We start from the raw sequence: 16539 nt of genomic DNA, 5'->3' as shown, positions 1-16539 counted from the left end.
TGCGCATGCGCCCGCCATTTTGGAAGATGGCGGCGCCCAGGAAAGAAGACGGACGGACCCCGGGAGGCTCGGTAAGTATGATGGGGTGGGGGGATGGAGCACGGGGAGGTGGATCGGAGCATGGGGGGGGTGGATCGGAGTGCGGGGGGTGGATCGGAGAGCTCGGGGGTTGGGATTGGAGCACGGGGGGGGGAGCGGACAGGAGGACGGGGGGAGCGGAGCACAGGACGGAGGGGAGCGGACCACAGATCGGAGGGCTGGGGGGGGCGATCGGTGGGGTGGGGGCACATCAGTGTTTCCAGCCATGGCCGATGATATTGCAGCATCGGCCATGGCTGGATTGTAATATTTCACCAGTTTTTTAGGTGAAATATTACAAAATCGCTCTGATTGGCTGTTGAAAGTGAAACTGCCAATCAGAGCAATCGTAGCCACGGGGGGGTGAAGCCACCCCCCCCTGGGCTAAAGTACAACTCCTCCTGTCCCTGCAGGCCGGGTGAAATTACAGTTAACCCTTTCACCCGGCCTGCAGGAGCCCAATCCGGCCATGACGCATATGCTGCGTCACAGGTCGGAATGGCACAGGTTTTCATGACGCATACAGTGCGTCAAAGGTCGGGAAGGGGTTAAGCATGCGGTGGCTGTAGATTCTCTGTTCTATGCATAGAGGAGGTATCTGCACAACTCTCCGGTTAATATCAGCATATGACATACGGATTTTGCTATAGCATCCCATGAGTATTATTGCTGTGGCTCTAAGCCAACTGTGGTCTTACCATTTCATCTGAGAATCACCAAATAGTCATGAAAAAGTGCAGATCCTGTAGGCTTCTTAGATCTTTAAAGTGGTGTAGGCCCGCGCCCATGGCACATGCATGTCACCTTCAAGTAATCCGGCCCAGTACACGGATAATCAGGCAGTATGCTGAAATACAATGATTATTAGAATTGAAATATGTTCAGGGATGCATGAAAGGAGTTATCAAGATGGAACATTATCTTTAGAGGTTTTTAAAATACTAATATACTTTAGAAATTGAGCAGCCAGGATGGACACTTCGCTTGTTAGTGTGGGTTTGCACACATCAGTGGTGGATGTAACAGAGGCTAGCTCACTATAGTAACTAAGCCAGCCTAGTCACCAGCCTTCCGCTGATACCTAGGAAAAAAAGTCCGGTTTAGTTATTGAAACGAGAGTCAGCTAGCACCCTTCACCGTACTGGTCACTGGAACCACTCTAATGTTAAAGTAGAAGTGGGGCTGCTGGGATCGGCGCTAACAATTTGAGACCGATGTGCTTTAATACAAGTATGTTAGCAAGTTGTACAGTGGGGCAAAAAAGTATTTAGTCAGTCAGCAATAGTGCAAGTTCCACCACTTAAAAAGATGAGAGGCGTCTGTAATTTACATCATAGGTAGACCTCAACTATGGGAGACAAACAGAAAAAAAAATCCAGAAAATCACATTGTCTGTTTTTTTAACATTTTATTTGCATATTACGGTGGAAAATAAGTATTTGGTCAGAAACAAACAATCAAGATTTCTGGCTCTCACAGACCTGTAACTTCTTCTTTAAGAGTCTCCTCTTTCCTCCACTCATTACCTGTAGTAATGGCACCTGTTTAAACTTGTTATCAGTATAAAAAGACACCTGTGCACACCCTCAAACAGTCTGACTCCAAACTCCACTATGGTGAAGACCAAAGAGCTGTCAAAGGACACCAGAAACAAAATTGTAGCCCTGCACCAGGCTGGGATGACTGAATCTGCAATAGCCAACCAGCTTGGAGTGAAGAAATCAACAGTGGGAGCAATAATTAGAAAATGGAAGACATACAAGACCACTGATCATCTCCCTCGATCTGTGGCTCCACGCAAAATCTCACCCCGTGGGGTCAGAATGATCACAAGAACGGTGAGCAAAAATCCCAGAACCACGCGGGGGGACCTAGTGAATGAACTGCAGAGAGCTGGGACCAATGTAACAAGGCCTACCATAAGTAACACACTACGCCACCATGGACTCAGATCCTGCAGTGCCAGACGTGTCCCACTGCTTAAGCCAGTACATGTCCGGGCCCGTCTGAAGTTTACTTGCGAGCATTTGGATGATCCAGAGGAGTTTTGGGAGAATGTCCTATGGTATGATGAAACCAAACTGGAACTGTTTGGTAGAAACACAACTTGTCGTGTTTGGAGGAAAAAGAATACTGAGTTGCATCCATCAAACACCATACCTACTGTAAAGCATGGTGGTGGAAACATCATGCTTTGGGGCTGTTTCTCTGCAAAGGGGCCAGGACGACTGATCCGGGTACATGAAAGAATGAATGGGGCCATGTATCGTGAGATTTTGAGTGCAAATCTCCTTCCATCAGCAAGGGCATTGAAGATGAAACGTGGCTGGGTCTTTCAACATGACAATGATCCAAAGCACACCGCCAGGGCAACGAAGGAGTGGCTTCGTAAGAAGCATTTGAAGGTCCTGGAGTGGCCTAGCCAGTCTCCAGATCTCAACCCTATAGAAAACCTTTGGAGGGAGTTGAAAGTCCATGTTGCCAAGCGAAAAGCCAAAAACATCACTGCTCTAGAGGAGATCTGCATGGAGGAATGGGCCAACATACCAACAACAGTGTGTGGCAACCTTGTGAAGACTTACAGAAAACGTTTGACCTCTGTCATTGCCAACAAAGGATATATTACAAAGTATTGAGATGAAATTTTGTTTCTGACCAAATACTTATTTTCCACCATAATATGCAAATAAAATTATAAAAAAAAAAACAGACAATGTGATTTTCTGGATTTTTTTTTCTCAGTTTGTCTCCCATAGTTGAGGTCTACCTATGATGTAAATTACAGACGCCTCTCATCTTTTTAAGTGGTGAAACTTGCACTATTGCTGACTAAATACTTTTTTGCCCCACTGTATATACACACACTCCGCAGTGTTGAAACTGCAATACCAAGAATGACAAGCTGCAAGGTTATGCAGATTGAGGAAGCAAGAGGTATCACCAAGATCTGAAAAACGATCAAAATTCCAAGCACTTTTCTCAAATATGTGGAACGTGGGAGGAACATAAAAGGCAGATTGAAAGCAATTTTTTTTAGCCATTTGAAACCCCAAATCAAACCAAGTCTTGTGAGACGATCACCACCAAACTGAGAGGTAAACCAGGGATTCTCACTCCGGCAGATCGCCACACTTATAGGGTGTGAGAACAATTATGAAATTAAAATTACATCAAGGTGCATAAAGGTAAACCTTATCACGACTGGATTGTCAGTTTGTGTAGACACTGTAGTCACTTCACTAACCTAAGAAGGCATTTGCAGGACATTTGGGCTATGAGCCAGATGTCCACTTACCAGTGTCCTATTATAGCACTATTTATTTCATGGTGCTTTACATGTGAAAATGGGTGTACATAAACAAGTACAATAATCCTGAACAAAATGATTCACCAACTGGTACAAGAGGAGAGGTCATAGTCTACAAGGGATGGGTGAGGATAGAGTAGGTGAGAGCTGGTCATGCAGTGGTATGATGGAACTAGGGTTAATGCAGGTTGTAGGCTTGTCGAAAGGTCGGTCTTCAGGTTCCTTTTGAAGGTTTCCACAGTAGGCAAGAGTCTGATATGATGGGTTAGAAAGTTCGAGTAGGGCGAATGCACAGGAAAAATCTTGTATGCGATTGTGGGAAGTGGAGATAATAGGGGAGTAGAGCAGTGTTTCCCAACTCTGGTCCTCAAGAGCCACCAACAGGTCATGTTTTCAGGATTTCCTTAGTATTGCACAGGTGATAATTGCATCACCTGGACAGGCAAGCATTCAATGACCTGTGCAATACTAAGGAAATCTTCAAAATATGATCTGTTGGTTGCTCTTGAGGACCAGAGTTGGGGGAACACTGGAGTAGAGAATGAGATCTTTTGAGGATTGGAGGTTGCGTGCAGGTAAGTACCAGGAGACGAGGTCACAGATGTACAGAGGAGACAGGTTGTAGATGGCTTTATATGCCAGGGTTAGGGTTTTGAACTGAAGTCTCTGGGCAATGGGGAGCCAGTGAAGGGATTGAAAGAGGAGAGGGCAGGGAATAGCAGGGAAATAAGGAGGATTAGTTGGACAGTGGAGTTTAGAATAGATTGGAGGGGTGCGAGAGTGTCAGAGGGGAGGCCACAAAGCAGGAGGTTGCAGTAGTCGAGGCAGGATATGAAGGCATGCATTAGTGTTTTTGCAGATTCTTGGTTAAGGAACGTTTGGATCCGGAAAATATTTTTTGAGTTGGTGTCGGCAGGAAGTGGAAAGGGCTTGGATATATGGTTTGAAGGAGAGGTGAGAGTCAATTATTACCCTAAAGAAACACGCTTGCAGGTCTGAGGAGAATGGGCAGCCATTGACTTTGATGGGGGTGGGAGTGAGATATGGAAAGATGATGAATTCTGTTTTATCATGTAAACTTTTAGAAATCTAATAAGAGAATAGACAGACATTGGGCCTGATGTCACCTCCCTACTATCCAGAATCCCACAGAGGTAGATCTATGTCATTGGTATAGAGGTGCTCCTGAAAGCCATGGGACTCTGAGCTGTCCCATGAAGAAGGTGTAGATGGAGAAGACCAGAGGTCCTAGAACCGAACCTTGGTGGAAAATGACAGATAGGGGGAAAGATGAGGAGGTGGTGTGTGAGTGGGAGACGCTGAATGTCTGGTCTATTCTACTGACAGCACTCCACTGATCTCCAAGACTACAGTGATGCAGAGCATGACAATTAGAGGCTGAAAAGGAGGCCTATCCTCTTTCGCAAGAAGTCCTACTTTTCTATTGGATGCAATGATAGCCAGAGATTTATCCTCCTTCTGGTTTTATTGTGTGGGTGGCATAATGTACGGTAACCAGACCCCTCAAGTCTTAATTCCTAGGTACACCAACAGCTCAGCATTACAGATTTGAGCGTGTAACCAGTGTTACAGCCATTTCTCCATTGGGTTCCAGTAGCAGTTTTTAAAAATGACAATGCCAGGTTGCATGTACTATTGCCAGCAGCCTGAAGGAGATCTGGACGTCATTGGTTGACAATTGCAAAGAGCTGCCAGCATCAGATCTTGATGATTTCCGTTACCAAGTGTATTCAGTGTGGCGGAGCACTCCTCGGACAACCTCACTGATAAAAATACACACACACACTCGCATGCCTTGGCTGCCAAGTGTGGTGCTCAAACCACACTAAAGCAAGATTTTTATTTTTCAGAATTTACATATTAACATGCCTAACCATACTGTGATTTCCAAAACTCCATGACTTCACCTTCTTGGTGCTCAAATTTTAATGTTAAAGGTATATCTTCATTTGTTTAAAGGGATTGTTCAGTTTGAATAAAGAATACTGACTGTTCATAATCTAGCCATGGCCTTGATCTGCACACTCAACTTAATTAACTGGAGAAGTGCTTCCTGTGGAAAAAAAGTTTTCCTCAACATGGGAAAAGGGTTTCCGAAAGGCTACAAAGAAGAATGTGATACGGCTGAAATTTTCACAATTTTTAGGGAAAGTCCCAGGCTCTTCTTGGAAATTCTGGTCTGTAAAATAGCACCCCATTGTCTAAGACAAACTGCACGCATATAAATGAAAAAAAATAATCTGTGGGAAGGGATGGGGATATGAACTGACTGCTGCATGATTCATTACCTCCATGTATTTAATAAGACAGGAACAGTACCAGACAATACCTCATGGGTCATTCCATGTCAAGTGAACCATGATTTTTACCTCTATATTTTTAATTCTTTTGAGATTTTGTTATTTGGTAAGTGTGTCAGAGAATAAAAAAAAAAAAAAATTCTAGATTTTTTTTTTTTTTTTTTAATTGATTTTCAAAGTTCGGAAAAAGTGCGAATTTCGGTGTTGCCTGCCTTTACATTTCTCCTCATAACTCAGGCTAGAAAAAAGCTAGAGAAACAAAATAAAGACCATTCTACTCAGAACTATACAGGCTTTCACCAGATATGTCACAAGAGTATCTTTGTAAATATTTTACCCATGCGAACAGAAAAGCAAAATTTTAAAATGCATTTCCGAAAAAAAACGTTTAATTTCAAAATGTCAAAAACTGCCCATGTGCCCGCTATGCTCCTAGCCATATCTATACCAAAATACAAGTTGGGATCGTGATGGGATCATATTTTAAAAAATAAAACTATTACAGTGTTAATTTGAAAATCTTGAATTCAGATCTGTTCAGCCTGTGGTCTAACAGCGTGGGGTCTATATTTACCAAATAATCCATGATTGTTAGATATTACTGTATTATTTTATTATGTTAGAGTCTTAGGCTATGTGCACACGATGCAGATTTAGTGCAGATCTGCAGCATTTTTTCTGCAGCAGAAATGCTGTAGAACTGCACTGTGATTTACAGTACAATGTAAATCAATGTGAAAAAAAAAGCTGTGCACATAGAATTATTCTTACCGTTAATTCGGTTTCTAGGAGCCTTCCACGACAGCCCAGGAGGTTGTCTCCATACCCTAATGGGGGACAGGAAGCACAAGAGGTTAAAAACCTCTCCCACCTCCCATTAACCAGTGACTTACAACTGAACCCATAGCACCGGTTACCTTTTAGGTTCTCAGAAAAAATATCCAAGAATGTCGGGAGGGAATTAACGCTGTCGTGGAAGGCTCCTAGAAACCGAATTAACGGTAAGAATAATTCTATTTTCTCTAGTTGCCTTCCACGACAGCCCAGGAGGAATGCCAACCAATTCTGTAGTTAGGGAGGGACCACAGCCTGGAGAACTTTCCGGTCAAAGACTAAATGCCGGTTGGACCAGAAGTCCAATCTATAATGTTTAGTGAATGTGTGTAGAGAAGACCATGTTGCAGCCCTGCAAATCTGCTCCGTGGATGCACCAGCCCTTTCAGCCCAGGAGACGGAAGTAGATCTGGTGGAATGAGCCTTTAGGCCTCCAGGTACCGCGACATTCTGAGCTAAATAAGCTTCAGTTATGGCCTTTTTTATCCAGTTGGCAATGGTACTCTTCACTACTTTTTTGCCTTTGTTTCGGCCAGATAAATGAACAAAGATTTTGGTCAATTCTGAAAGATTTAGTATGTTCTAAATAGTGTAAAACTATACGATGTACATCCAAAGTATGGAATCTATGTTCTTCCGGATTTGTAGGATTGTGACAGAATGATGGAAGGACTATATCCTGTGATTTGTGAAACTCTGACACCACCTTTGGAAGAAAACATGGATCAGGTCGGAACACAATGGAATCTTCCTTTATGCAGAGATAAGGTTCCTTGATTGAAAGGGCTTGTATTTCTCCCACTCGTCTTACAGTGGATATGGCAACTAAGAAGGCAGCTTTGCAGGACAGCAGCTGTGAGGAACAAGAGGATAGTGGCTCAAATGGAGGAGCCGTAAGGCCCTTTAGGACTATGTTTAAGTCCCATGATGGCACAAAGATTTGTTGTTTTGGATGATGTCTTGATGCCGAGACTATAAACCTTTTTACCCAATGATGACCTGCCAGGTCTTGGTCAAAGACAGAACTCAAGGCTGATACTTGAACCTTTAATGTACTCTGTTTTAACCCCAATTCCAGCCCTTTTTGTAAAAAGTCTAATATTTGTGAGATATTAGGGTGGAAGGGGTCAGGATTACAAGGGTGACACCACGAGGAGAACCTTTTCCAAATTTTGCTATATATAGCGTTAGTGACAAGTTTCCTGGACCTTTGTAAAGTGGAGATCACCGATTCTGAGAGTCCTTTAGCTCTTAGCACCTGGGCTTCAATAGCCAGGCTGCCAGTTTGAATTTTTGGGGGTTCGGATGATGAAAGGGACCCTGCAGGAGAAGATAGTCTGACGTTTGTAGAAAGACTGGACCATCCACTTGTAATTCCCTGATGAGGTGGTACCAGCTCCTCTTCGGCCATGCTGGAGCTTCCAGGAAAGTCGGGACCTGATCGTCTCGGATCTTCCGATGGGTCTTTGCAAGCAACGGTATTGGAGGAAATACGTACGCTAACCAGAACCTCCATGTATGGGCAAAAGCATCTGCTCCCTGAGATTTGTCTCTGGGGTTTAGAGAGAAATAGGTCTCGACCTGTGCATTCTGGCTTGAAGCTAACAGATCTATGTTGGGAAGGCCCCATCTGTTCGTCAACATCCTGAAAACGTCTGTCTTCAGGCTCCATTCTCCTGGTTGTAAGTCGTGACGACTTAGGAGATCTGCTTGAACATTTACCGACCCTTTGAGGTGTATTGCTGATAATGAGAGGAGATGTTTTTCCGCCCAGCAAAAAATTCTGCTTGATACAACTCAGGTAGTTGAATTTTGGACTCCCTTGGTCCTTGAGATGTGCTACAGTCGTTATATTGTCCGAGTACACTCTGACATGTTGACCTACAATAAGACTGTTGGCGGCTAAAAGGGCCTTCTCAACTGCCATCAATTCTCTGAGGTTGGAAGAACTGGAGCTTTCTTTCTGATTCCAGTGACCCTGGAATGGGACTTGTGACAACAGCACCCCAGCCTCTTCGACTGGCATCTGTTGTTACTGTCACCAATGGAGTTTGTATCCAGTCCACACCCTTAAGAAGGTTTGTTTGGATCACCCACCAGGCTAAGGAGGCTTTTACCTTCACTGGAGTGTATACTCTTCTGTTTAGGAAGTTTGGATTTCCATTCCAGTTTTCCAGAATGTGTGCCTGCAGAACTCTGGAATGGGCCTGAGCCCACTGGACTGACTGTATGCAGGCCGTCATCAACCCTAGAAGGGACATCGCTGTCCGCAGAGTAGGGGACCTTTGTTTTTTGAAGTCTAGGACTTTGGATATCAATTTCTTCCGGTGATGATCTGGTAAGAAAGATTTTTGGTTTTCCAAGTCCAATAGGACCCCCCAAAATGTTATCATTTTTGATGGCAAAAGATGAGACCTCTTTAGATTGGGTACCCAACCCAAGAGTTGTAGGATGTGCAGAGTTCTGGCAACCCTCTGAGAATTTCAGCGGAAGGACCAATGATTAGAAGGTCGTCCAGGTAAGGTACTATGGCGACGTTTTGGTTCCTGATAGGAGATACAGCTTTCGCCATGACTCTGGAGAAAACCCTTGGAGCCGAGGAGATCCCAAAGGGAAGAACATTGTACTGAAAATGTAGAATCTTGTGATTCAACTGAACTGCAAATCTCAGATACTTCCTGTAACAAGGATGTATCGGGATATGAAAATGGGCATCCTTGAGATCTATTGTTGCCATATATGAACGAGGAGCTATCAGAGGGATGGCTGTTTTTACTGACTCCATTTTGAATTTGCGGTAAGTGATGTATTGATTGAGAGCTTTTAGATTTATTATGATCCGGCTTGTCCGGAGGGCTTTTTTACCATGAATATACGGGAATAATGCCCCCTTCCCTGTTCGTTTACTGGGACCATAGAAATTGCTCTCGAGGCCATCAGGTCTTGTAATCCTGACATCAATTTTTGAGTCTCCCGAGATGATGGGGAGGTGACTAGATCCTGGGAGGGGGGGGGGCTTCAAACTCTACAAAAAGACCCTGCTGGATAACACTTAAGACCCAGGGGCTGTTGGAGATATTCCGCCAACTGTGAACGAAGTTCGAGAGCCTCCCCCCTACTGGATCGGAGTCATTGCTTTTCTTGCTGTGACTGCTGGGGGATAAGAATATTTTGGGGTTTCCCCTTAGCATAGCTCCATCTACCACTTTTCCCTTTGCCTGGGAGGGCTGAGACTGGGAGGGCCGAAAAAAAAACAAAACACTTTCTTGGGGGGTCTCTGTTCAGGAAGAGTCTTTTCTGTCTGTGGCTTTTTCCAGGATATCATCTAATGAAGGCCCGAAAACAGTCTCCTTTAAAGGGAATGGAGCATAATTTTATTTTTGAAGTCACATCTCCACTCCACATCTTGAGCTGGCAGAATTAGTCTGGACTAAAGATCTGGCGGCTACACAGATAGATTCCATGGAGGCGTCTGCAAGAAGACCAGTTGCTCTATGTAAAATAGGCAAGGAGTCCAATACATCATCGGAGTTCCCTGAGAGATGTGGTTTTCTAATTCTTCCATCCAGCGGAAGAGAGACCTGGCCACACAGGTAGATGAAATATTAAACCTGAGAGCCGAAGTGGAGGTTTCCCAGGATTTTTTAAGTAGGCTTTCAATCTTCCTATCCAAGGCCTGTCCCACACGTCCAGATAATTCCGGTACCGGAAAAAAAAATCGGTACCGGACTTATCCATGTCAGTGTGGCACACGTGCGGCAGCCGTGTGCCGTCTGTGTGCCGACTGGGTACCACAAGCACCATGCAGGAGACAGCGCTAGAGTTAAGCGTTGTCCCCTGCTTTGGGTGCTGAATCCAGAATTCATTCCTTCTTCCCAGCAGCGTTCGCTGGAGCGAAGGAATGAAAAATTACTACAATTTTTTTTTTGTTAAAATAAAGTTCCCAGTAATCTCCGCCCTCCCTCCCCCTGTGCGCCCGCCCGCTGGCATTAACCCCTTCACCCCCGGAGCTTTTTCCGCTTTTTCATTTTCGTTTTTTGCTCCCCTCCTTCCCAGAGCCATAACTTTTTTGTTTTTCCGTCAATATGGCCATGTGAGGGCTTATTTTTTGCGGGACGAGATGTACTTTTGAAAGATACCATTGATTTTACCATGCCATGTAACAGAAAACGGGAAAAAAATTCCAAGTGTGATGAAATTGCAAAAAAAGTGCAATCTCACACTTGTTTTTTGTTTGGCTTTTTTGCTAGGTTCACTAAATGCTAAAACTAACCTGCCATTATGATTCTCCGGGTCATTACGAGTTCATAGACACCAAACATGTCTAGGTTATTTTTTATCTAAGTGGTGAAAAAAAATTCCAAATTTTGCTAAAAAAAAAAAAAAAAAAAATGCGCGATTTTCCGATACCCGTAGCGTCTCCAAATTTCGTGATCTGGGGTCAGGTGAGGGCTTATTTCTTGCGTGCCGAGCTGGCGTTTTTAATGATACCATTTTGGTGTAGATACGTTCCTTTGATCGCCCGTTATTGCATTTTAATGCAATGTCGCGGCGACCAAAAAAACGTTATTTTGGCGTTTTGATTTTTTTTCTCGCTACGTCATTTAGCGGTCAGGTTAATCCTTTGTTTTTATTGATAGATTGGGCGATTCTGAACGCGGCGATACCAAATATGTGTATGTTTGATTTTTTTTTAATTGTTTTATTTTGATTGGGGCGAAAGGGGGGTGATTTGAACTTTTATATATTTTTTATTTTTTTTATATTTTTAATCACTTTTTTTTTTAATTTTGGCATGCTTCAATAGCCTCCACAGGAGGCTAGAAGCATGCATAACTCGATCGGCTCTGCTACATAGAGGTGAAGTACAGATCACCTCTATGTAGCAGAAATGCAAGGTTGCTTTGAACGCCGACCACAGGGTGGCGCTCAAAGCAATCGGCCATCAACAACAATAGAGGTCTCAAGGAGACCTCTGGTTGTTATAGCGATGCACTGCTGACCCCCGATCATGTGACGGGGGTCCGCAGTGCGAGCACTTCCGGCCGCGCGGCCGGGAGCGCTAGTTAAATGCCGCTGTCAGCGCTTGACGGCGGCATTTAACTAGTTAATGGGAGCGGGCGGATCGCGATTCCGCTCGCGCTCATTGCGCGCACATGTCAGCTGTACAAAACAGCTGACATGTCGCGGCTTTGAGGTGGGCTCACCGCCGGAGCCCACCTCAAAGCAGGGGATCTGCCAGCTGACGTACTATTCCGTCAGCTGGCAGAAAGGGGTTAAAATACGTCACTTTTTTTGCTGCCGATGGACCGCCTTTTCCGACCGAGTATGCGTGGCCGGAACTCCGCCCCCACCTCCCCGCACCTCACAATGGGGCAGCGGATGCGCCGGAGAAATGCATCCGCTGCACCCGTTGTGCGGCGCATCAAACGCTAGCGTCGGAATCTCGGCCCGACGCATTGCGACGGGAAGATTCCGACGCTAGTGTGAAAGTAGCCTAAGCAATAAGACACATGGATTATAAGAAGCACCTCCATTTTATTAAAAAATACATTTCCTATTTTCTCCTCAAATTGGGGTGGGTCTTCTAATCCGAAAAATATGGTTTAGAGCAGGGGTCCCCAACTCCAGTCCTCAAGGCCCACCAACATGTCATGTTTTCAGGATTTCCTTAGTCTTGCCCAGGTAATAATTGCATCACCTGTGCAATGCAAAGGAAATCCTGAAAACATGACCTGTTGGTGGGCCTTGAGGACTGGAGTTGGGGACCCCTGGTTTAGAGAATATACATTATATATCGCCATCTCAATACCTCCCCTCACCAACAGACCTTCACTGGAACTCTGCAACGGCAACAGACTTGGGATAAGTCGGTGCTTGGAGTTCAGCGCTGGACAACTATCCAGTGAAAACTCAACTTTTAAGTTCAGGTTCACTCATCTCTCCAAGAGACAGACCACCTATGGAGAGCTACAGAAATACCTGGAATCAGCAAGTACACTTGTTTCAAAGAAAGCTATAAGTAATGCACTCAGTCTCCATGGCCTGTATGCACATTCACAACGCAAGACTCCACTGCCAAACAGAGCATGTTCAAGCGTGTTTAAAGTTCTCAACATTTAGACAAGCCTGCGAAATTCTGGGAGAATACAGTCTGGTCAGATGAAACCAAAATTTAATTATCTGAATGCCAAAATACACACCATGTTTGGAGGACAAAAGGCACTGCATGTCATGCCAAAAACATAAGATTATAAAAATTACTACTATAGTGCCACTTTACATAACACCATACTAACAGTGAAGCTTGGAGGTGGGAACATCATGGTCTGGGGTGGTTTAGCATACAGCGCTGGCAAACTTAATTGTAGGAAGGATGAATATCAAGAATGTCTTCATACATTTGTCCAAAGAAAAAAAATAAAAATCTGTCATCTACCAGGATGATGAAGATGAAATGAGGGTTGACATTCAAGCAAGACAATGATCCCAAACACACGGCCAAGGAAACTGGTTTCAGAGAAAGAAAATAAAGCTGTTAGAATGGCCGAGCCAATCATCGGACCGGAATCCAATAGAAAATTTATGGAAGGAACTAAAGCTCAAGAGTTCACAGAAGGAGCCCATGGGACCTTCAGGATGTGAAGAGTTTGTGGGGAGTACTAGTTGCATACATTGCTTAGGTGTGATTTTCAGCCAGTTTCTCCACACAGGAGGTATCCTGAAGCCGTCTTCAAAGGCTTTTGTGCAAAGTATTAAATACATTTCAGAAAGTGTTAAATATGCTTTCCCGGTGTCATCTCATTACACAACTTAATTTATGGCCATCTAAGATTTGATTTTTGCCTGTGTATTGGATGGATTGTTACCTACATCTAGAGATAATTTCATGTCAATAGCACCTTTAGAAAATATTTACTTACAAAACTAGCAACGTGCTCAATATTTATTTCGCCCGCTGTATGTAATGGCAGTACACATGCTCAGACCCCAAACAGCAGATCGCTCTTGTGATCAATGGAGAGGAAATCCCAGCAATCAACAGATCAACTATCTTATGTTATAACAGTCACAAAATCACAGTTCGGATGTAAGTATTAAGTGGGAGAGGTGGCGTAGTAAGAGGCTTTAAAATGCTTACTCGCCACCAGGAAAAAAGAAAGTTTCAGAAACCGTGTAGTATTTAAAAAAAATAAATAAATAAAAGTTTTGTAGGTCTAACAACCCAATAGAAATATATTTTTCATATTTACAAAGAAACCACACTGAAATTCTGAGTAGAAATATGGAACAAATATTTGAATTCTGTGATGAAGATATGTAAAATTTGTGATTTGAAAAGATCAGCTATCGTGATATGTCTGTTTTAGTAAAAGAAATATGAATGTATACCACATGAAAGTTCAGGAGCAGCTTTCCCATCAACTCCGCTTTACTATGTTCCTGTTATTTCTTGTAGAAATGCCTAATTAATTTCATGTCAACACAGTGACACTGGTAGCACGGATTGGACATTGTAGGGACAACCCCCAATCTCCCCCAAAACTCAGCTGAGAATTTATTCAAATATTACTGGTGGGAATGGCACAATGTGGAGATTTAATCCCTTAGTGATGGAGCCAAACTTGTGAAATCTGACCAGTGTCACTTTATGTGGTAATAACTCTGCAACGCTTTAACAAATCCCAGTGATTGAGATTGTTTTTGTGACACATACTTTATGATAATGGTAAATTTAGGTCGATGTTTTTTTTTTTATAAATAAACACAAAACATATCAGAAATTTGACAAAAATGTAAAAAAATTAGCAATTTTCAAACTTTAAACGATTATCCCTTAGTCCAGATAGTCATACCACAGCAAAATATTGGTAAACAACATTTCCCAAGTGTCGGCTTTACATCAGCACCATTTGTAAAATGTTTTTATTTTGTTATCATTTTAGAAGGTTAAAAATATAGCATTAAGTTTTTCATTCTTTCAAGGAAATTTTTTTTAACCCCTTTCTGCCATTGGACGTACTATTCCGTCCATGTGGGGTGGGCCTTACTTCCCCAAGGACGGAATAGTACATCCAGCTCGATCGGCCGCGCTCACGGGGGGACCACGGCCGAGTGTCAGCTGCCTATCGCAGCTGACATCCGCCACTATGTGCCAGGAGCAGTCACGGACCGCCCCTGTCACACTGCGATCAAACATGATCACGGTGTGCCGGCGGTATAGGGAAGCATCGCGCAGGGAGGGGGCTCCCTGCGGGCTTCCCTGAGACCCCCGCAGCAAAGCGATGTGATCGCGTTGCTGCAAGGGTCTTACCTTCTTCCCTGCAGCAGGCCCGGATCCAAAATGGCCGCGGCATCCGGGTCCTGCAGGGAGGGAGGTGGCTTCACAGAGCCTGCTCAGAGCAGGCGCTTGGTAAGCCTGCAGTGCTGTAAGTCAGATCGCTGATCTGACAGTTTGCACAGCACTCTGTCAGATCAGCTATGTGTTGTCCCCCCCGGGACAAATAAAACAAAAAATTTCCACGTGTAAAAAAAATAAAATAAATAAAAAAATTCCCAAATAAAGAAAAAAAAAAAATTATTATTATTCCCATAAATACATTTCTTTATCTAAATAAAAAAACAAACAATAAAAATACACATTTAGTATCGCTGCCAATCATAAAAATCCACTAAACAACCCGCTATAAAAGTAAATCAAACCCCCCTTCATCACCCCCTTAGTTAGGGAAAAAATAAAAATTAAAAAAATGTATTTATTTCCATTTTCCCGCTAGAGTTAGGGCTAGGGTTAAGGCTACAGTTAGGGTTGGGGCTAAAATTAGGGTTGGGGTTTGGATTACATTTACGGTTGGGAATAGGGTTGGGATTAGGGTTAGGGGTGTGTCTGGGTTAGAGGTGTGGTTAGGGTTACCGTTGGGATTAGGGGTGTGTTTGGATTAGGGTTTCAGTTATAATTGGGGGTTTCCACTGTTTAGGCACATCAGGGGCTCTCCAAACGCAACATGGCGTCCGATCTCAATTCCAGCCAATTCTGCATTGAAAAAGTAAAAAACAGCGCTCCTTCACTTCCGAGCTCTCCCGTGTGCCCAAACAGGAGTTTACCCCAACATATGGGGTATTGGCGTACTCCGGACAAATAGGACAACAACTTTTGGGGTCCATTTTCTACTGTTAATCTTGGTAAAATAAAACAAATTGGAGCTGAAGTAAATTTTTTTGTGAAAAAAAGTTAAATGTTCATTTTTATTTAAAATGACATTCCAAAAATTCCTGTGAAACACCTGAAGGGTTAATAAACTTCTTGAATGTGGTTTTGAGCACCTTGAGGGGTGCAGTTTTTAGAATGGTGTCACTTTTGGTTATTTTCTATCATATAGACAACTCAAAATGACTTCAAATGAGATGTGGTCCCAAAAAAAGAAAAAAAAAAAAAAAAAAAAAAAAAAGTGTTGTAAAAATGAGAAATTGCCGGTCAACTTTTAACCCTTATAACTCCAACAACAACAAAAAAAAAAATTTTGGTTCCAAAATTGTGCGGATTTAAAGTAGACATGTGGGAAATGTTACTTATTAAGTAGTTTGTGTGACATCTCTGTGATTTAATTGCATAAAAATTCAAAGTTGGAAATTTGGTGAAAATTTTGCAATTTTCCGTTTTTTTTCACAAATAAACGCAGGTAATATCAAAGAAATTTTACCACTATCATGAAGTACAATATGTCACAAGAAAACAATGTCAGAATTACTGGGATCCGTTGAAGCGTTCCAGAGTTATAACCTCATAAAGGGACAGTGCACGTTAATGACTAGGCCAATCTTTACAATTCTGACCAAACCACCCTTGGGGGTAAAGGGGTTAAGGGACCTATCCAGGTTTGAAGTGGCTTTAGGGGGATATAGATCTATATCTATATACCCCCCGAAAAAAAAAAAATGATACCATTTTAAAAACCGCACCCCCTGACATATTGAAAACTGCTATCAGGTAGTTTAACC

General features: G+C 43.2%; 1 protein-coding gene across 6 annotated transcripts in view; it reads right to left on the bottom strand.

The window, feature by feature from the left end:
- TRIM13 (tripartite motif containing 13) overlaps positions 1-16539 on the bottom strand; it is a 341054-nt gene that overhangs the window by 223943 nt on the left and 100572 nt on the right. For all 6 annotated transcript variants that reach the window (XR_011319413.1, XR_011319412.1, XM_069758870.1 and 3 more), the window contains one exon: positions 777-925. The gene's annotated coding sequence lies outside the window, so the exon portion shown is untranslated. The remainder of the gene's footprint in view (positions 1-776; positions 926-16539) is intronic.

This window comes from Ranitomeya imitator, chromosome 3, assembly GCF_032444005.1.
Source record: "Ranitomeya imitator isolate aRanImi1 chromosome 3, aRanImi1.pri, whole genome shotgun sequence".
NCBI classification, from domain to species: domain Eukaryota; kingdom Metazoa; phylum Chordata; class Amphibia; order Anura; family Dendrobatidae; genus Ranitomeya; species Ranitomeya imitator.
The sequence above is the reverse complement of the archived record's forward strand: the minus strand, read 5'-3'. Positions and strand labels throughout refer to the sequence as shown.